The sequence below is a fragment of the Mustela putorius genome, unplaced genomic scaffold (assembly GCF_011764305.1).
Source record: "Mustela putorius furo isolate JIRA1106 unplaced genomic scaffold, ASM1176430v1.1 tig00000407_pilon_pilon_pilon, whole genome shotgun sequence".
In the NCBI taxonomy this organism is placed as follows: domain Eukaryota; kingdom Metazoa; phylum Chordata; class Mammalia; order Carnivora; family Mustelidae; genus Mustela; species Mustela putorius.
In genome coordinates this window covers 23,254,702-23,276,387 of record NW_025421373.1, presented here as the reverse complement: position 1 = coordinate 23,276,387, position 21,686 = coordinate 23,254,702, and the positions used below count along the sequence as shown (strand labels likewise).

The following is a 21,686-nucleotide window of genomic DNA, read 5'->3' as shown; positions in this document are numbered from 1 at the left end:
TCGCTCTGTCTCGGAGCAGGCTGAGCGGGATGGAAGGAGGGCAGGGTGTCAGGGGGGCGGGCGGGAGGGAGGGGAGGGGGCGTGTGGAAATGAAACTTTAATAACAGAGCCCCTTTTGTTTCCGAGCATATGGGATATTTCATACATACTGAAGACATTAGCCGTCTATATTTTTAAGGGCTCCCGCTAAAGGATGAATAAATACAGCCCATATTCCACTCGGCAAACATGCACATGCCAAGTGCCGACTTCTGGAGCATTTCAAAACCCAAAGAGAAAGCCCCCAGTGACACCGGACACTTAAAAGTAAATATGTTTCCCAAACCTCAGGCTCGCCTTGCCCTTCTTATAACCACCTGGAGGCCTTGAGGCTCCTTTCCTCCCCCCTCCTTCCCTGCATCCCGCTACCTTCCACTTCAGAGCAGGGAAACAAGCCGCTGGAATCCAGCCTCCATCCCAGTTCTCTTTCCCAGGAAGCTCCCCCCCCCTCACTTCCCTCAACTCCCAGCAAGACCCCAGAGTGTCCAAGTTCCAAAAAACCTTAGAAATCTTTGCCTTGTCATTTCTGAGAAAGGGCACCAAGGCCCAGAAAGGGGCAGGGACTTGCCTGAGGTCACACAGCAAATCAGGATCTTGAGCACAGGGGCAGTGCTTTCTTCTTTCGAGAGAAGGGATCCCCCACTTCCCTACCTCGGGTTGGGGGTGGGGAGACCCCAGGACCCCAGAAGGAGGGCCAAGGTATGGGCTGGGAGCGTGCCCGCCTGCCTTTCCCACTGGAGCGCTGCTCTGGGCAACCCCCCCCAACTCTGGGCACGCATCCAGTGGAGACGTCAGCAGGGCTGGGAACTGGGCCGGCCCCAGGAAATCCCCTTCAGGTTGGCAGATCCCAACAGGCCTGGAGACCTCAGGTGAGGGAGACTCCCTCCCTGACAGCTCAGCTCTCAGTCCCTTGTGCCCTCCATCTGTTCTCCCCGAGGGAAAACGGAGGCCTCGTGAGGGCTGGGCCTTGGCCAGAGTCACATGGCAAGATGACAGCCGAGTGGGAAATTGAACGGGCCTTGAACGGGGCTTTCAGACCCTGTGCTTGCTGGCATGCTTTGCTGGTGGGCTGTTCCCCAGCTCCTTCAAGTCAGGGGCCCCTTCCTCCTGTTCTGCAGTCCCCCTGACTGATGTTTCTTCGCCCCCAGCGGTGGCCTCTGCTCCCCGCTCCTGTTATGCTCAGTCCCTTCTCACCAATGGTCTCACCAGCCATTTAATTGAATACTTTACACAGAGCAAGTGCCCATAACAAAGGTGAATGATCCATTATGATGACATTGACTGGGTTTCTATGGGGCTCCGAGCCCCCTGCCAGGTGTGGGGGCTATGACATTTACTGAGAGACGGGTCCGCTCCCTCCCAGGGCCCATGGAAGAGAAAGAGCAGCCCCTGTGGCAGGCAGCTCTGCACCGAAGGGAAGCTGCGGTCCAGAGAGGTTCAGATGTTTCTCCAGGCCACACAGCCAGTAAGTAACGGGGCTGAGCCTCCAGCCAGGATTCCCTGATTCCAGAGTTAGTGCCTGTAACCCTCTAGGGCCTCGCTCATCACCCAGACCCCACCCTGGTCCCAAGACTGCAGAGCTCAGCTGTTCTCAAAAGCCTCTACATTTAATAAGCTTAGGCAGACAGAGCTCCCTCGAACCATCCATGAAGAAGGGGCATTGACGCAGGAGCTAGAGGCCTGGGTTCTTGGCCTCAGTGCACCACTAACACCTAGACAAAGTCCCTTCTCTAGGGACATGATTTTTCTCCTCTGCAAAGTGAAGAGAACCACTTCGCTGAATTATGAAGATCACAGGATATAAAGGATGGGGTGGGGGGGGGCTTTGCCAAGTACGTGGTGATTTTCCTGTCTGGAATTTCATGCTGTGGATGGATCCTGGCATTAAATCCTGTCTGGGTTCCAACGGGCCCTGACTGGCTTCTTTGCCAGCCAGTGCCCCCTCTCCGTACCCTGCGTTAGCCCCCAGAGTCAGCTTCCTGAAGAAGGCCTTGCGTCTTGCCACCTCCCACAGTGACCCCTCAGCAGTTCCCACTGGCCCAGGGCAGCCAATGAGTTAAGACTCCTGGGAACCCGGTCCTCACCTCTGCCTCCTGACTCTTTCCCAGCCCAGACCCATGTCAGCCTGGCTGTCCCTCAGGCCTCGGGAAGCTTTCTTGCCCCAAGTGAACTGAACTAGTACCGCCCTCACTTCCACCATCACTTACTGGGGAGAAAGGCCCCTGGGCTTTGGTGCAAATACTTGCTACTCTACTGGCAACAGCTCAGTGAACTTTTTTTTTTTTTTTTTTAAGATTTTATTTATTTGGGAGAGAGAGAGAACACAAACAGGGGGAGGGACAGAGGGAGAAGCAGACTCCCCACTGAGCCAGGAACCCAATGCAGGACTCGACCCCAGGACCCCGGGATCATGACCTGAGCCAAAGGCAGATGCTTAACCAACTGAGCCACCCAGGCACCCCTCAGAGGCCTTTTTAGAAAGGAAGCTTTCTATGGGTTCTTGGCTGGGCTCTGGGAAGTAGGAGGGTTTCCAGGTAAGTGAGAGGTACTTGTCGAAATGCTAATTGTTTCATTGGGTGATAATAAAGCGGCCATGCATGGAGCACTTTACTCTGGGTCAGGTACCACGCTGGGGCTTACCATGCATTGCCTGCTTGTTCCTGACAATCAGACAACCGTTTGTGGCTGGTAGGGAGGCTGAGCTGTTTGCCTGAAGCCCTCCTCACTGCCCCCAACCCCGGCTGTGGCAGAGCTGGTATTCAAGCCTGGCCCGCCCAGCTCCAGCTTCTGTTCATAACTGGCTCTCAAGTCAATGTTTTCTATCCCCATCAACGGTGGAAGCTCCTGGGGGAGGGATATTTGGCCTCAGACAGCAGAGCTGAGCACAGGGCTATGTTCTTAATGGGCATTAGTGATATTTGCTTTCTTGAACACTGGAGCAGTCCTGGTGAGATTCAGTGATGCATGGAGGTGGGGCGTGGATGTGTGCACATGTGTGTACTCCCCCCCCCGAGCCTGGCAAGCCCAGCCCAGCTCATGCAGAGCCCATGACCATGGTAGGTCACCTGGAGCGCAGGAAGCACTCATAGGCGCGATTCCGCTGCTGATACCCATGACTCGCTCTGTTTCCAGTCCTTCGGGCAATCTGGTGGCCCCCAACTCGCGGCCGTTACTAAACTGATAGGTGTAGCTCATTTCATCCCAGAACTCTAGGGCTCAGTGACCCCTCTGTGTACGTGGATGGTGAGGGCTGGGGAGGTTTGATGTCCAGGAACACAGTTCACTAGCAAGGGGATCAGCACAGGAGGTTTTAAATGCAGACTTGAAGAAAGAGGAAACCCCAAAGCCCATTGCTTCCCACTTGCCAGCTTAGCAGAAGCTGCAGGAAAACAGCAGGGATCACCTGAATTTCCCAAGGTGGGCATCCTGGGACACAGCACTCCATCCCTGACCCTCACTGCCACAGCCTCACAAGTAAACACCAGCCTTTACCATCCAGGCTCCCTGCTAGGGATGGGAACGTAAGGAGAAGCCATATGGGTTAACACACTCGCGGATTCCACACCTGCACACGGAGCCAGACCAATTGATCTAAAATTCAAACCCCATCTTCCTTCACCTTCCAGCCTCTATGTGCTGACTCACGTCTTGAATGGACAGGGGGCCTGATCCAGAGCAGGACGTGGCAGCCCCTTCTATGTCCCCAATGCCCTGTTCAGCAGGACACTGCTCCCTAGGCCCTGTCCTCCTATGGGCCCAGGCGGGCACCCCAGCTGTGAGAAGGGTGGGCCACAGGTCCAGGAGCCCTCATTTCTGGCAGACCAACCTTCACCAGGGCCCCCTCTGACACATGAGACGTCCTGATCAGATCTCCGGTAATTGAGTTGCTTTGGGGGGTAAATTCCATCCAGATGTGGAGGGCGGGGTGGACTTCCTGAGCAAAGCAGGGGCGGGGTACTGAGACATGGGGGCCATGCAGCCAACTTGCCAAGCACCCAGGGGGCCTGGGCTAGAACATTGTTTTATGATAAAGCCAGAAGGAGAATTTCAGTGCCAGGACACGAATCTAGCCCCCTCCCTTAGTGGGTAGATGGGGAAACTGAGGTGTGAAGATCCTAGAGAGGAGAAGAGACTGGTCCAACATTGGCTGGTTGGTCTCACATCTCCTATCTTAGCCAGATTTCTTAAGTCTGGGAGTTTTTATGGATGGAAGGAGGCCCTTGGATTAGAAGTTTCCCATCGGCCCTTGGATTAGAAGGTCAGGAACTGGGGTCATGGAGTCGGGAATCTGCAGGTGGGGGAAACTCTAATCACCTCCAGCTTAAATCCCCAACCAGAAAGTTCTGTATTTCATTTGCAGGGATTGGGGGGAGGGGAGAGCAGGAAGGGAGAAGGCTCCAAGGACAAGCCTGTAAACAACATGCCCCCTGCACCCCACCTGGCCCTTACTGGTGGTGGGAGAGCCTGGGCCTCTTTTCCCAGGGGAAGCCCCTCCGTACTTCTGTCCTTTGACCTCCTCCGGGCCACATACCTTCCTGGCTCCTTTGGGCTGGCTTACTGGAAAGCAGGAAGAGGCCAGCCAGGCGGGTGGGTTGGGTTGGGGGGGGCATGAGAACTTGCAGAGAATGAGAGGAAACAAGGGGGGGGTTAATGGGCTGGGGGAGGACAGATTAAGAAGGGAATTTTTTTCCTCCTGCCTCATGTTTTGGCTGCCTTAGTGTGAACATGTCTAGGCGCCTTATCACAAAGGCCGGCATGGTCTGCACGAGAAAGAAAATAGCGTACAGTGGGAAAAATGACATCTTGATAAAATATCCCTGTGGAATGGCATTGTGGGTCTCTTATCAGCAGGCGGCTGGACCCCAAATACCTCTTGTCTGACGGTCCCCAGGCCCCTAGACCCCTCTTCTTCTTCCCCTTCCCTGGCCCTGTACCCCACTGCCTCTCCAGAGGGGCCTGTGCTGAAACTGGGACAAGTCAGGAGACCCAAGTTCTAGTCCCGTCTCTGCCACTGAGGCTGGGTGAGCTGGGCCAAATCCCTTCCTCTTCCTGGGCCTTGGTGTCCCTTCAGTAAAGTGTAGGGAGGCATGGATGGACCAGATAGTTTCTGAATATTCTTCCACCATGAATACTTCCTGATACTACCACCTTCACACTTTGCCGTTCTATGCGTTGTGAAAATTCCCAATTCCCACCCAAACACCGTCACACATTAAATGTTTCTGATGAAACAAAAACAAAAACAAAAACCGCAGGGAAGTGGGTGGGGGGATGGGGTAACTGGGTGATGGACATTTGGGGGCACTTGATGGAAGGAGAACTGGGTGTTCTATGCGACTGATGCATCTCCGAATTCTACCTCTGAAACTAGTCCTACACTAGATGTTCATTTAATTGGATTAAACTAAAGTTTTTTAAAAGTGCAAATCCCCTTCATTTCCATTAGACCTGGGAAGCTCTTGCCTGAACCCCAAGTAAAGCTATGCAGCTGAGAAAGAGGGTTCTTTTCAATTCTCACCCGAGGAGTCCAAGGAGAGCATAAGGCTTTCATTTCTCTTTGGATGCAAATATTGACCCCACAAAGTACTTCCTACATAAAAATCCTTGTAGAAAACAGGTAAGGGAAACGATGGATGGATCGTGTCTTCTCTGACCCATGCCCTCATCCTCATCCCCCCACCCCCCACACCGGGAGTGTGCAAAAACTCCAGGGTGGTAGCTGGAGGTCTGGATGCAGCCACGGGAGCTTGGCTCACCACTACCTCCTGGTGTGAACTTGGAGGACCCCTTCCTCTCTGCGAGCCTCCGTTTTGTCCTCTGAACAAAATTGGAGGGGGAACGCCCACCACGCCCACCTCACTAGCCACAGGCTATTGGGAGGTAAACTAAGCAGGAAATAGGAAAGTGCTCTGTCTGCCAACTGTAAGAGCTTCTTATCAATGTGGGACCTGGAGGACTCCGAGGGACCATCTAGCCCGGTCCTTCCTCACGCGGCTGGAGAAACAGAGGCCCAGAGAGATGCGCAGGGACAAAGTCACACAGCGAGATAGCAGCAGAAACAGGGGCCAGAGGAGAGAGCCGGGGAGGTGGCAGGACCCTCTTCTCTGACCATCTGCCCTCTCTGAGGATGGCCTGTCCCAAGGCCAGGGGGCAGACTTGTGGGATTTTGGAGACCCTGCCTGGCTTGAAGATTCAATATGAGCCCTCTGAGCTTTCCCTTCACATAGCCCCCCAGCCCTGAAGGGACGGGGAGAAAGCCCCTTTGTGTAGCCGCTGGGCCCCAGCTCTGACCGCGGTTTTGTTTCCTGAAGACCTTCCCCGCCACCCCCCTTCACAGAGAAGCCCCATCTGCACCCCAGCTCCGCCCAGCCAGTCCCCCTCCCCCGCTGCCTTCTACAGCAGCCTCTGGCCTGTGAGTCTTGGCCTGCGCACAGCACTCCACAGAGCACCTCTGTCCTCTGGCTGTCTGGGTGGCAGGGTGTGGGCCAACACCCTGTGCAAGTGTGCAGGCTGGACCAACAGGGGCCGGGGCCAGCTTACCCGCACAGGGTGCCTCCTTGCTCCCAGCAGGGACAGCCCCTCCCCATATCTGACTTCACAGATCACCTTGTTTTGTCCTGCTTTGTGACTCCAGAGCAGAGTCCCAAACAATCAGAACAGCCACAAGCGTTTTCACCTATAAGAATAGATCTGGCGGCTCCAGGTGCCTAGAGCAGAGGAAAGGCCCAGAAAGGAGAGGAGGCTGGCCTGAAGCCACACAGTGAACTAGAGGCTAAGCAGAGACAGACCCAGGTGTCCAGGGATCTATCTGCAATTCGGGCAAGCTGGGCCTCTGCAGGGAAGACACTTCCCTCCCATCCAGGTTATGTCCCCACCTCTGCTCCCAGCATTGCCCACAGGCAACCTCTTCCCTGATCCCTGACTATAGATAGTGTACAAATCAGGGCCACCCCAGGCAGTGTCCCCATCCCAGGTCCTAAGCCCTGCCCTGCAAATGAGGAAGCCAAAAATCAAGCCGTCAGATGTAGAGTTCAAAGAAATGGGAAAAGGGTCTGAACAGACTCGGAGGGCTTACCCTGATGACTGACAGATCTCTGAAGGACTGTCCTGGCCAAGAGCGGAGCACTTTGTTCAGAGGGCAAAGGTGAATCTACAGAAACCCAGCAGAAGGTCAGATTTCTGTTCAGGCTAAAGAAGGGCTTTCTCACCACCAACACTGCCCAAAGTTGGAAAGAGATGTCTTAGGAGGTAGTGAGCACCCCGTCACTGGAGAAGTGCAAGTGAGTTTCAGATTCCCACATGGGGCAGGCAGGGGCTAGGGGAGGTATTGGAGAAGACTCCCTCAAAAGCCCTTTTGTGTCCTGAGATGGTGTGATTTGAGCAAACGCATACAGTCACTCATGCTCACAAGCCACAACTACTCAAACACATGCCTGTTTGTGGGCTACAAGCAGGGTTAAGACTACACCCCTGTGGAGTGTCCTCTGTCCTCCCAGACATGGGGGTCACGGGGGATGGGGGTGCAGAACTGCATTCATTGGTCCCTGGCTAGGACCCAGGCACCACACCCTCTCGCTCAAGGAACCTTCCAGAATTTCCCCCAAGGGCATTACTCTTCCCCACCTCCAGATCCCCATGCCGGTATGCTTGTTGCTTGCCCTCATTCCACCTGGAATCAGGACAGCTTTTCTCAAGATTATTTTTGGTGGCGCAGGGACACTGCATGGAAACAGCTAATCTCCCAGCAGTGAGAGAGTTATTCCTTCAAAAGCTGTCTTTCATTCATCAAGGAGAGGGTTGCCAAATTTAGCAAATAAAAATACAGGATTCCCCGTTAAACTTGAATTTCAGATCAAAACCAAATTTCTTTAAGTATGACTATATAGTCTATGCAACATTTAGGATATACTTATATGAAAATATTATTTCACTGTTTATCTGCAATTTAACTTTAACTGGGCACTTTGTATTTCTTCTGACAGCTCTAATCAAGGAGGCAGTCTTAGCTGGGTGCTAGCCTGTCTTTCTCTCACATTGGCTCATCTCGTTTGTTTTTATCAAAGAGAGAGCAAGTCTCAGGCTAACTAGAACTGAACAAGATTGTTTTGCTTTTGTTTTATTCGACGTTGTCACTCTGAGGGGCAAGGGATGGGAGTCTTGCATTTGCAACAGCAGGACAAAGTTCTTTTCTAAAGAAATGTATTCAGATTTTTAAAAGGAGACGATTTAAAGAAAAATGTTAGATAAGTGGAATCACAAGCTAAACACAGATATGACAAAAACCAGGAAGGCAGAGCCCAAGGGACTAGCTAAGAAGATGTTGACCTTCTTCCCCATCTGTGAGCTCCTAGGCAGGGTCCCTTCCTCCCTGCTTTGGTCCCCTGTGCCCTATGCCCTGTGCCCTAGAAGTCTCCAGCCCCCGGGGCAGGCCCTCAGGAGACATAGAGGCTCAGTGGCCTGGGCCATGTGTTGCAATTCTTGGGGCGATCCTTCAGCCTGTCCTCCATCGCTGAGGTCCCCCAAGCCCCTTTATATAAAACAGCCTCCCCAGCCTGGGCTCGACTTCAGAGAGGCTGTTTCTGAGGAGGCAGCCGCCAGGGACTTCTCAATGTGTTTCCAAGTCAAATCCAAAGCTTTTCAGCTTTGCCAGGAAACCAACCCCCCCTTTCCCACCCTGGCTGCCTCCGGGAGGGAGGGCTGCAAGGCCACATCCTCTCAGACACGGCTCCCCTGCCTCTTGAGCCTCCTGGCCCAGACCCCATCGGGGCCCCACCCCACGCCTGGCACGGTGTTTCCATCCGCCCCCACACCCTCCCGCAGAGGCTGGAGTCCGAGGTGGGGAACGAGGGGAGGAGCCTAGGAGGATCTCATTCCCCGGAGGCGGTGATGGCCGAGGTCCTTGCTTTGAGCCCACTGGACAGGGGTAGGGCCCTGTGTCAGCAAGGCTACTCCTCACGAGCCCCTCCGCTCAGAAACCCCTTCCCCCACCCCATCACCAACAACAACCAGGATAGGAGCTGTTCTTTCTGAGACTCTGCATCAAACACGATGCTAAGTGCTTGCAGGAATCTTCTCGGTTCCCCTCACAGGGACCGTCGGGGGTGGGAATGTCATCACCCTGTTTTACAGAGAAGAAAGCTGAAGCTGGGAGGTGTTAAGTAACTTGATCGAGGTCACACAGCTCAAAGGGACAGAGCCCAGGATTTGAACCCTCCCAGAGGAACTGCCCCTCCTGCCTCAGTTGCCAGCAACACGTTGGCCCCAGGAGGGTTCTGGGAGGCAAGGTGGGGAAGCTGAGGGACCAACATGGCCGCCACGTTCAGTCAGTCACAGGAGAAATCCCCTTCGTGACCTCCCCCCGAGTCTGGACAGCATCTGAGAGGGGGCACTTCACCAATTTTGTGTGCAGCCTGGGGTAGCCCCTTGCCCCCCTCTGGGTCTCTGGTCCCCTCCCACCACAGGGGCCTGGGCCAGGCAGCGATGGTCTTTGCACTCTCCCTCCGGGAGCCTGTGGTCCCAGCACGCGTGCAGCTGGGGGAGCACGTCAGGTGGGCAAGGCCTGGGGACCATCGCAGCTTGACTCCCCTCTTGATCCTCAGCAAAGATGCTTCTCCCCGAGGCAGAGCCGGCTCGGCCCAGACATCAAAGGGCCTGCACGGCTGGTGCTTTGATGGGAGTCTTGTAAAGTAATAGGAAACATGAGGATGACACTGCCCCAGCCCAAAGCACAAGACTTGGAGAAATGAAAAGAAGAAACTCTTGGCAGCCCTCCGCATGGGTTTTGGCTGAACTTGGGCCCCTCACAGCTGCCGACAGCCTGTCCTCTCTCCACTAGGCTGCTTGTGGCCCGTGCAGGGTTGCGAATCCTGGGCCTGGCGGTGGGCCTGGCGGCCTCCCCCACAGCAAAGGAACACGTTCACTGGGGCCCCTTCCTCCCAGGCTCCCTTAGGCATTGCTGGGAGCCTCAGCGCCCGGAGCTCACAGGGGCTTCCGAGGAACTCTCCCTTGAGGATCTTCTAGCCCCGCCTCGACCTTGAGACTGTGTGGCTCCTAACCTCATAGCCTGCTCTTTCCACCCCCTCCCTCAGAAACAATCGACCTGAGTTTAGAAACCTGTCACCCCCTGTTCAAAACTGGCCGGGGGCAGCTTGGTGCTGCCGTCGGAGTGCGGGGGGCTGGTTTCCTCCAACCCAGCACAACCACCTCTGGGAATGTAGGCAGCTTGCACTGGCCCACGTGCTCAAAGGTGGACGCAGGAGGATCTGTTCATCCCAGGATTGTTTGTGGAACCAAAGGCCTTGAAAAATTGTCACTGTTAATTAGGAGGGACTGGGTAATGAAGAGCAGTGTCCACACGGCACAGCAGCAGCGCTGGGCAGGAATGATCTGCAACGCGTATTTTGCAACAAAATGGTGTGTCCCATAGGCTTCCACATTGTGTCAAAAGGAGGGGTGGATCCCTTGAATAAATGTAGCAGAGACTATCTCTGGGAGGATCTAGAAGACTTAACAATAGGGTCACTTCTAGGGAGGGAACTTAGGGGAGCATTGAGTTGTATCAATTGCTTTTTTTTTTTTTTAAAAAAGGTATATGCAATAGGAATTTTTTTAAGATAAAAAAAAAAAATGGGAAAGCCTTAACAAAAAGTTTTCCTACTTTCTAGAGGATAAAGTCCAGAGGCTTCAGTCTGACTTTATGGCCCCAGGAGTCCCTGTGACTGCTAGTCCAGCTTCCTCTTCTGTCCTTTGCCCCTGCACCCCACCCCATACCTGTGCCATGGGGCTGTTGCCTGACTCCATCTCTGGCCTTTGATAAACACACGCATACACACACACACACACACACACACACACACACACACACCAGACTCCCCTCCTCTTCTGATTCCCACGGTCGGGTGTCCAGGGCCTCTGAGTACACTTAACCCCCGCTTTCTTCCAGGGCCACCGCAAAGCCCCCTTTCTTGCCAACATGTAGAACCCATTTTCCTTGAGGCTGGGATCAAACCAGCCCAGTCTGCCTCTGAGAGGCTTCTCCCCGACTAAACCTACCCCTCCCCAGCTTCAGGAGTTGGGATTACAGGTGTCCAGGCGGGTGTAAACGTTCTAGCCAAGGGATGAGGAGCCAGAAACTCGGCCCTACAGCCTCTTCCCTGGGGAACCCCAAGAGTGCTAAATCAGGCCCAGAGGGAGAGCTGAGGGCCAGCTGGCTCATGAGGGAGGTGCAGGCTGGTCTTCCCACTCCAGATCTGGAGCCTTACCTACCCTCCACCCAGGACGCGGCCTGGCGTCCACTCTGACAGCTCCAATAGGCTTTGAGAAAGGTGTGGGAGGGTATCTGTACCCAGATCTGACCTTCCCAAGAGCACAAAAAAAACCCCCTAGATTTTAAACCTTTTCTTCTAAAGAGGAACTGGAGGCCCACTGACTTGTCCTGCGTCACATAGAAACCATGGGAAAGACGGGACTGGAACACGGGACTTTGACCCCTCCCCAGAGGCTGTTTTGCACAGTGTTTAGGAAACAGGGATCGGGTGTCACCTGATTTGCTGTGTGGTCTTGGACAAATCTACATCACTTTTCTAAGTTCGTCTGCTCATCGCTCACAAAAGGGAGCTGAGCTCTGTAGCTGCCCCTTCTAATCATGATGCTGAGCTCTTCTATTCTAGCAGGATAATGCAATTTTTAAAAGTAGGACTTCAGCAACCTGGAGTTTTATGATTATTAATATTTTTAGAGTCTAAAAACTTCTACCCAGCCATCCTTTCGTGTGCACCTCTGTCCCCCGACCCATCCACCCACCTACTGACCCATCCAACACCCATTCAGGAACACCTTCCACACACTCACCCTTCTACTCACCTACCCATCTGCCCCATTGCACACGAGCGTGCGCACACACACACACACACACGCACGCACCTGCCCACTCACTCATTTGTTCAACAAATAGCTCTTACTATACACCGGGGCCTGTGGACCCTGATGAATGGGAATGACTCATCTGCCTCCTTTTCGGAGCTCTCAGCTAGAAGGGGCCCAGTAGCCATCACATAATCCCACAAATGAGAACAGAATTACAAACAACGCTAGGCAAGGCCCCAGGTCTAGAAGGGCCATTCTGAAGGAGTTCGATCAAACCTCCAGTGTGTGGTAGGAGCTGGAGGGGAAATACTGAGCAGCTTTCCCAAGGAGAGGTTACCAGAGCTGGGAATGGCAGGAGGAGGCGGCGGTGAACCAGAAAGCAGGGTGGAAAGGGAAGGCTTGTGTGTTCGGAGGTTCCTGACGTAATCGCTCCCCGTTCCTGCCACAGCGCGCTGGATTCTAACGCCTATGATTTGGGAATTCGACTGAGCCCCTGAGACAGGGCTGGTCTCAGCTGCCCTGCCTACCCTAGACAGAGACGAGCGGCACAAGTGGAGTTCCTCTTCTCCCTGCTCCGTCTGCCAGCCTCTGGCACTCACCTCCGCCAGCCTGGTGTCTTGGGCTGCAGTTGCCCCATGTGTCAGGGAGCTTGATGTCCACGGGTCCTGAGGACCTTCGGGGTCTGGTTCCTGCTCCTGTCCTGCCAGTGTCCCTCTCCAGGGATGGCGTAGTCACTAGGTGCCTCTTGGCTCCTCCTTCCACAGCACCTGGTTGATGAGAACTTTGCCCAGCTCAAGGTTTCCTGGGGCTTCTCTGGGGCCAATCCTGTACAGTTCTTAAGAGCACTCCAGACCAGAGCACCAGGGCCAAGTTCACGCATCAGACCCTCCTTCAGGAAGGGACCAGAGGGATTTCAAGAGCTTGTCTGGTTCCCTTCAGAATGGTCTGTTCCCTTGTTGGTGCCGGGGCTCACAGGTATCTTGGCTTTAAGCTGTGCCCACAGGATGCTTGCCTCTCTCCTCCCATCCTTTTAAAAGTCTGCTTGGACCCCAGCTTGCCAAAGCCTTCACATGTTGGCTGACACAATCCCTTCTTCATCCAAGGCTGTATGGCCTCATGACAGAGCTTGGGTTTTGGAGAAAAAGGCCTGGGTTTGAGTTCTGACTAGCTGTGCGTCTTGGTTTCCTTCCCTGTAAACGGGGGAAAGATAAGAGTACCTATCTTCTTGGGTCATCAGGAGGAGTAAAAAAGAGAAAGCATACAAAATGCCTGGAGCCACGGCATCAACGGTAACCCAGTGGCGCGACAGTTCCTGTTCACGCTGCTCTGTAGGAGGTCCACGTCTGAGCCCCGTATCCGGGGTATGGACAACCATTAGCTCTCGTGGTTGGGCCCGAGCTTGTCTCCCCAAGCAAAGCCCCGACCTTGGCTTAGGGAGACTTGGCTGTTAGGCCTGGCTCTGCCACCCACTCCTGGGGTGACCTTGAGCAAGGTTATCCTCTCGGCCTCATAGGACCCGCTAAGCTGTCGGTCCCTCGATGATGGGAGCCTAGGCTACTCTCCCCGCCGAGGCCCAGTGTTAACCTCAGTGCCAGGCACACGGAAGTAAGGCCTCAAGGCTGGCTTGAGAGGGCAAAGGAGGAGAAAGAGGGGAGAAGGGGGGGGGTGGTCAAGGAAGAGACGGTGCCACCCCTTCCCGTTCAGAAGCTCCGGTCTGGGGAAAGTGCTTGTTCTCCCTGAGAAACCAACACAGTGGTTAGCAGCTTGGATTTACTGTGTCTCTGGCTGCCTGAGTCTGGACAAGCCTGGTCTGTTCAGCTGTGTACCAAGGGCTGGGTGAGGAGGCTTAGAGGGACTCAGGCGGCAAGCGCTCCCTCCTTGGCCCCCAGCAGCCTGGGCAGGAATGCCGCGGTGGGGAGCCAGAGGGGGTCAGGGTGTGTACCCGTGGGAGTGCGAGTGCAGGAGAGGGGCCCCCTGTGTGCCCAGGGCGGGGCTCTTCTGCTTACCACCTCTGTGACCTTAGGCAAGTGACCTCACCTCATCTGGGCCATGAGGGGGCCTGTTCCTGGGGGCATTAAATGGTGTATGGAAAAAGCCCAGGACCTAGGAAATGCTCAATAAATATGCTCTTACAATAATTGTTATTGTGTGGATGCTTGGGTGGCTCAGTGGATTAAGCTTCTGCCTTTGGCTCAGGTCATGATCTCACGGTCCTGGGATCAAGTCCTGCATTGGGCTCTCTGCTCAGCAGGGAGCCTGCTTCCCTCTCTCTCTCTCTGCCTGCCTCTCCGCCTACTTGTGATCTCTCTCCGCCAAATAAATAAATAAAATCTTTTTAAAAAAATTGTTTTCGTGTTGTTAGTACTGCGTATCTAAGTGTGACCAAGTGTGTGTGAGGCCAAGTGCAAGATTCAGTTTGGGGAGAGTGGGGGTGTGTGAAAGGGAAGAGAATGCTGAAACGTTGTCGGGACTAGCTGATGGTCGGGTTTGCGTGTGAAGTTGAACGAGTGCGTACACGTGAATACCACAAAGGGTGCTGGTCCCGAGCAGTTCACAGGATTCTCGGGTGCCAGGAACCGTTGAGAGGCCACCTCCAAATCCATTCCTCTCCATCAACGCTTCCCGCAGAGGTCACAACTCGGGCTGTGTGGTCACGCATCCTTCTCCCCAGGGATCCCAGGAGGGAGGCCTCTGAGGCCCCAGGGCTAACTGTAACCCCTAACCCCAGCCGGGTCTTCTGGCGGCTGCCCAGTGGCAAGCAGGCCTGTCCCTGCACAGAACTGTACCTGCCGCAGTCCCCACGCCAGTTGTGAAAGTCTGTGCCACCAGGTGGTATTATAGAAGATGCGCTATCGTTCATGGTCTCTATGTCCCTGTGAACCGGAGAGAACCAGGGTGCTGGCTCCCCCAGTTTGCAGACAGGCAAAGTGAGGACCAGACAGGATTTATCCATGTTCTCCTCCGTTCCAAACCAGGACTCCCCCACTCTTTGGGGTCTGCCAGAGAACATCAGGGAAAGATATGTCCCTGGGCCCGCGGTACCAGCCAGGTATCCCTGTGGGGACCAAACACGTCCTCCAAAGGTGGGGCCGGGGCAGGGTGGCCACGGGAGGCAGCCTCCAGGGCTCTGGGGAGGGAGAGGGCTCACGTGTACGAGTTCAATTGTTCAGCTCTCACTGGGTCAGCTGGGACACATGTCTCTCAAAGCCCCCACACAACATACTCTTCAACCCACTGATTTTACTTCTTGGAAGGTATCCTAAGGAAATCATCTATATGTGTATGAAGGTAGAGAGGTAGAGATTTGGTGCTGAGTTGTCCATTTTAGGGAAATTCTGAAAATTACCTAAAAGGCAAACAACCACAGGGCAGCTGTGTAATGAAGAGTTTCCGGCAAGGTTGATGGGGACCTACGTTTCTGAACGCGGGCAGATGTTCACAGCGTGCTGCCGTGTGGAGGAAGGCAGGTTACAAAGCCAGACGTGCATGGTGAGCCCACTTATTTGAACAATAAGCATACATAAATATTTATTTCCACAGATTCAGAATACCAGTAAAGAAGAATTTACACCATGTTAGCAGTCAACCCATCATATACAGCGAATCTTGGGGTAATGTTTAGTTCTCTCTTTTTTAGTTGTTCCTTGTATGTTGTTTTTCTTGTTTTCTTTTAATTATTATGTATTTAATATGAAAAGCATTAGAAGACCTGAGATGAGGCTGTGCTCTTTGTTGCAATCATGGTTCCTTTTTTAATTTTTTTTTTTTAAGATCTTATTTATTTGACAGGAAGAGATCACAAGCAGGCAGAGAGGCAGGCAGAGAGAGGGGGGAGAAGTAGGCTCCCCGCTGAGCAGAGAGCCTGATTCGGGGCTTCGATCCCAGGACCCTGAGATCATGACCTGAGCTGAAGGCAGAGGCTTAACTCACAGAGCCATGCACCGCAATCATGGTCCTTAAGAGGATTCTATGGGGCAATAAGCCTTGGGTAGATCTTAGCACCTGCAGGTGGAGAACCGCCTTCTCGCCCAGAATCTGTCTTCAGATCTACTCCCTGAACCGCAGATCTGGGGACCTCTCTTGGATCTTCCCACAGAAGGTCTGGGCCCTGATCACATCTCTGTCTGTGGCTCTGGCCAGAATAACACAAGAGCCTTAGGCAGGTGAGATACTTTCCTCTCTGGAGCTTAAAGCTATTTTCTGGGCAGCTATGTGCCTCATCCAGTAGGACAGGGTGGGTGAGGACCGCCATCCCCAACTCTGAACTGAGTCAAGGCCCAGGGACACACTGGCCAAAGGTCAAACAATGGAACCAAAGCCACCTGAGCCCAGCTGTGGAGGAAAAGGAGGTAGAGGCTCAACATCTGGGCTGCTGCCCCTGGCCCACTGCTGGTCTGCCCTGCCCCCCTCCCAGCTCCCCAAAGGCCAAGAACATCTGGCTGCTGGCCTTCTTCCAGGAGGGGTGAGTGGCGGTGGAGGGGCCTCCTTCCGCCAGGGCTTGCTGCTGTGGTGCAAGGCACATCAATCAAGGCTGCAGGGCTGGCTGGTGCTAGGAAGGGAGCTGATTCCCTCCCCACCCCCTCCCCAGACATTCCTGCGTAATGGAATCTCCTTTCCTGTCTATTTATTACCAACCCACAGAGCTCCGCCAAGCTCAGTCTACAGATTGAAACCCCACCAGCCCTGACTTTTCTTGGGGAAAGGGGTACCCCACGGGGGACCTGAGAGGAGCACCAGACCCTAACCCTCACCGGTATGTCCCACCCTGCTCTTCCATCCTGCCCATGGGTTTGCACAAGGGGCCAGATCTGAGTTAAGCACATCATGTAGTGGTTTTGTGTTTCCAGAGCTGGGAAATGAGCACTTTCTCATTATCCTCATCTTAACAAATGAAAAAACTCAGGCTCAGAGAAGTCAACTCACTTGCACGGAGTCACACAGCAAGGCAGAGTGCATCTGATCTCCAAATGCAAGCTCTTTCCTGGCTCTATATAGTATCTTCCTGCTGAAAATACTTATTCTTTCTCCATTAAATGACCTTGGCACTGTTGGTGAAAATCAGTTGACTACAGAGACATGGGTTTAATTCTGGAGTCTCTGTTCCTTTCCACTGATCTAAATGTTTAGCCTTGTGCTGGTGCCACACTATCTTGCTCACTGTTGCTCTACAGTGAGTTCTGAAACTGGGAAATGTGAGTCCTCCTACTCTAGTCTTCTTTTTCAGGGTTGTTTGGTTTCTTCTGGATCCCTTGAAATTCCATATAAGCTTTGGAATCAGCTTGTCAATTTGTACAAAGAAGTCATTTGGGGTTTTGATAGAGATTGCGTTGAATCTGTAGATCAGTTTAGGGAGTTCCATCATCTTAAGAATATTACTGGAGTTGGGGCGCCTGGGTGGCTCGTTGTTTAAGCATCTGCCTTTGGCTCATGTCATGATCCCAAGGATCCTGGGATCAAGCCCTGTGCCAGGCTCCCTGCTCAGCGGGAAGCCTGTTTCTCCCTCTGCCTGCCGCTCCCCCGCTTGTGCTTTCTCTCTTGCTGTATCTCTCTCTGTCAAATAAATAAATAAAATCTTTAAAAATAATAATAGTAATACTATTACTGGAGTCTTCCAATTCATGAATATATGATATCTTTCCATCTATTTAGATCTCCCCCAGTCTATTTCAAAAATGTGTTGTAGTTTTCAGACAGAAGTTTTGCACTTCTTTTGATAAATTTATTTGTGTGTATTTTGTTCTTTTTGGTGCTGTTGTGAAATAATTGCTTTCTTAAATTCCTTTTTGGAGTGCTCATTGAAAATGTATAGAAACACAACTGATTTTTTAATATTGCTCTTATGTCCTGCGACCTTGATGAACTCATTTATTAGGTCTAATAGTTTTTTAGTAGGTTCCTTAGGGTTTCCTGTGTATGAGGTCATATCACCTGGAAATAAAGATTAGTTTTACTTCTCCCTTTCCAATCTGGATGCCTTTTTTGGTTCTTTTGCCTTGCAATTCTGACTAGAATCTCCATAACAATGTTGAGAGAAGAAGTAAGAGCAGACCCTTCTCTTCTTCCTGGGCTACATCTCACCCCTTCCTTTCTCATGCTTCCTTTTCCTCATCTCCCATCCCAAACAGTGGGTGAGGGTAGGGGCTATCAGGAGAGAAATATATACAAGGAAAATGGCAAGAATAATATGAGAAAGAAGGAAATCAATGTGTTGGATATCTGAAAGCTCAAGAAATAGACCTTGAGCCCCATGATAGAACTGAGAAAACTGAGACCCCCCCCCAAAAAAGATGTAACGATTAACATTTATAGAGCACCCACGAGGTACCAGAGACCCAGGATAAATAGATGAAACAGACACTGAAGGGTTAAAGATGGAACTCAAACTGAGATCGAGACCTTGGGATCATGACCTGAGCAGAAGGCAGACGCTTAATGACTGAGCTGCCCAGGCATGCCTAAAACTCTTTTTTCTAGAAAAAAATGACTTGGGGTGCCTGGGTAGCACAGTTGGCTGAGCTCCTGACTCTTGGTTTCAGCTCTGGTAGGGCTCTCCGGGTCATGAGATCGAGCCCTGCGTCGGGCTCTGCTTGAGATTCTCTCCGTCACCCTCTGCCCCTCCCACGCATGCTGTCTCTTATTTAAAATAATAAATAAATAAATCTTAAAAAAAAAAAAAAGAAGAAGAAGAGAGCAAGAGAGAGAAGAAAGAAAGAAAGCTACACTCCCAAGGTCACACAGCAGAGAGGGAAGGAGCTGGGGTTTGGAGCCGGGTACCTCCCAGCAAAGGCTCTTCACTGCCCAACCCCTGCCACCCCCCCCACCCCCACCCCCACCCCCCACCCCCCGCTCAGGGACGCCCGGTTCTGCGTCACTACCTGATCACCCTTAGCCCTCACATGGCCCTCTCTGGGCTTCTTCTTGCTCCTTTAGAAGGAGATGGAGGCTCACAGAGGGCAGATGACCACCCTGGTCAATCAGCCAGGAAGTGGAGGACGGTACCACCTCTGCTCAGACTGCGCTCCTCAAACAGCCGCCTTCTCACTGCCCTTACCTCAGCTGTCCACCCCCAGGGAAAACGCTGACCTTCTGAATGCTCTGTGTGTCTCAGGCACCTTCCTCCTCCAGGTTTTGGCATTGTCCTGTGTAAGGAGGGGCAAGGCTCTTTTGGGTTTGACGTTGAAGGGTCTGGACGCCTTGTAACGCAGGGTGGAGCCCAGCCGGGGACGCCTATCTCCAGGGAGCTCCTAATCTAGGGCTAGTCCCACCCATGGGGATCCCCCAAGGCCATCCTGTGGGAGACATCCCACCATGACCAATTGCCCTCAGAGTATCTCTGTCAGCAGCCTCAGGCTGGAAAGTGCATTCCTTGGGAAACCAGAGCGCCTTCTGGGACACCAGGCCCCTAAAGGGTCCTGGCCCAGCCAAGACTGTGGTCAGTGCTGGCCACAGCCTGGCCTGCACAGCCCTTCCTGTGGGGGCCTGAGTGCCAGGGAGGCGGCCCTGTGAACAATGGACAGCTCTGTTCGGGGCCTGGGAGGCGGCGGTTAGTTCAGTCACACCTCACACCAGCTGGGGATCCAATGCTCCCCTGCTCACCTCTACTAACTGGAGCCTTCAGGCCTCAGAGGAAACACAGACACCTTACACTTAGCTCCCTCCCAGCTCCCAGACAGGCCAAGACTCCGAGGTCAGGAGTTAGGACCAGAATGACTTTGGGAATCCTAGAGAGGGCAACTCAGCCGAACCAGCCACGAACCCCTAAAACCCCACCCAACCGATGTCTTTGCTCAGATCCTCTGACCAGGCCTCAGTCCTCATTTGGTGAACGAGAAGGGCTCCAAGAGGCTAAGCAGTCTGCCTCGGGTCACCCGGCTAGGAAGCAGTGGAAATGGAACTCAAACCCAGATCCACGAGCCTCCAGAGCCTACGGTCTTCAACACTGCCCCAAACTGCCCTTTAAAAATCCCCAAGTGACAATGAGTCTCAGGGTTCAGGGTGACCTGCACAGATTTCAGCACACAGAAACACACACATATACACATGTGTGCCCACACACATGTGGAAACACACACACACACACAAGCACCTTTCTTACCAGACAACCCTGCCAAGGACAGCCTGGGAAAGGCCCTGGAGACTGTCCAGGCTCAGTCCCCGCCCCCCCCCTCCCACCCCACCTGGAAGGGGCCTCTCTTCTTCCCCAGTCCCCCGTATGGGCCCAATGGTCAGAGTCCCCTTAGTGTGTCACCAGTGGGGCAGGAGGTCAGTCCTGCCCTGGAGCTCCCCGCAGCCCAGCAGGCCTGGAGGTTGGTGGGACCTCCTCCCCCAATCCTCCCAGGGCCCACAGGCCCCCGGCCAGGCCTGGCTTCCGGAGCTGCCGCCACCTTGGCCGGCTGCACCACACATGGTTTCAATCAGCAGCCTGCGGGATGAATGGTGCCTTGTGAGAGCTCCGCAGGGCTCACCTAGCACAGGGCAGCCAGGTGGGACAGGCTTGGGGAGGCAGGAGTGCAAGGGGACCTGGGGATGGGGGGCATGAGCTAGGGGCGCGGGCCTGCAGTCACACAGAGAAGAGTGGGGTCCCGGCCCTGCCACCCACAACTCACGAGTCATTTCCAGGCCCCCTTCAAGGGAGTGCAAGGATGCGGGGAGATGGTACCCAGTGCTCAGAAAGGGCCTGGCACCCACTAGGCACTTTGTTACCTGGAGTCCAGCCTAGCCTGTCAGGGAACCCCGGGGGCGGGAGGCTCACCAGATCGACTTAATGGCTAAGGGAGAGGACCCCCCCAACCCCCCACCCACCGCCTTAGAGCAGGCGACTTCATTTGCAAAGAGAGAAGGCTGGCACCAACTGCTTCCCCCAGCTCCCTCTGCACCTTGAAGGGGCCTTGCAAAGGGAGCTTGAGAAGTGGGCCTCAGTTCCATGAGAGGGGGCAGAGCCGTCTTACTCGTCCATCCTCCTCCTCCTTCTATTAATGCTTCCATTTCACACATAATTTAACTATGACTCAGAAAGGGAAAGCAACCAGGCCGAAGCCACACAGCCGGGGAGAAGGCAAGCTGGAGTGCGAGGCTGCGAGATGCTGCCCCAGAGCCCCGGCTCTTGCCTTCTCCCCCACCTGCTGCCTGGGTGGCTGGCCGGGGGCACCCATCCACAGAGCTGAGAGCTCCTTTCCTGCAGGTCTCCAGCAGACAGGCCTGGTGCGGGCAGCACTCCCTGGTGACCCTGCTCGGCCTCTTTCCCCACCCACAGAGCTTCCAGAGACCTAGTCCAAAGGGCCCAAGGACCCACGTCCTCCTCCCCACCTCTCTCCCACCAACAGCTGAGCCTGGCACAGAGAAGAGGCCTCTGGGCATTTAAGAACGGAGGGGAGGGAGGAAGGGAGGGAGGAAATGTCAGGGAGGGGCAAAAAATTCATCGTGTTTCTTTGTACTGAACCAGGATGCGGGTCCTGTCACCTGACAGTCACGTGCAGTCTCCTTACTCCTGGGACAAAGGCCCATGGACCCTGCAAAGCATCGGGCTTCATCATCCTTCCTTCCTTAACCAGCCCCCCCCCAACCCCACCAACTCTCCACTCTCCAGGCTGAGGCCCCTCAGGTGCTCGGTAGCCCTTAGCTCTCCATCCCTCCCCTCCAGGCTTTGCCCATAATTTCACCTGCCAGGAACCCTCTCGTCCCTGGTCCTGGCTAGCTAGTCTTCCAAAACCCCTCCAAGCCCTCTATGCACCAGGGTGCCCAGTCCTCTGGGCTCCAGAACATCCTCCCAGATGTTTCTGGGA

The 21,686-nt window shown here is 53.9% G+C and overlaps 1 long non-coding RNA gene across 1 annotated transcript in view; it reads left to right on the top strand.

Annotated features, from left to right (window-relative positions):
- The first annotated feature begins 1,381 nt into the window (after positions 1-1,381).
- Positions 1,382-21,686, top strand: part of LOC106004680 — a 33,636-nt gene continuing 13,331 nt past the window's right edge. Inside the window, exons 1-2 of the long non-coding RNA XR_001177726.2 lie at positions 1,382-1,504; positions 15,445-15,515. This is a non-coding gene — a long non-coding RNA (uncharacterized LOC106004680). The remainder of the gene's footprint in view (positions 1,505-15,444; positions 15,516-21,686) is intronic.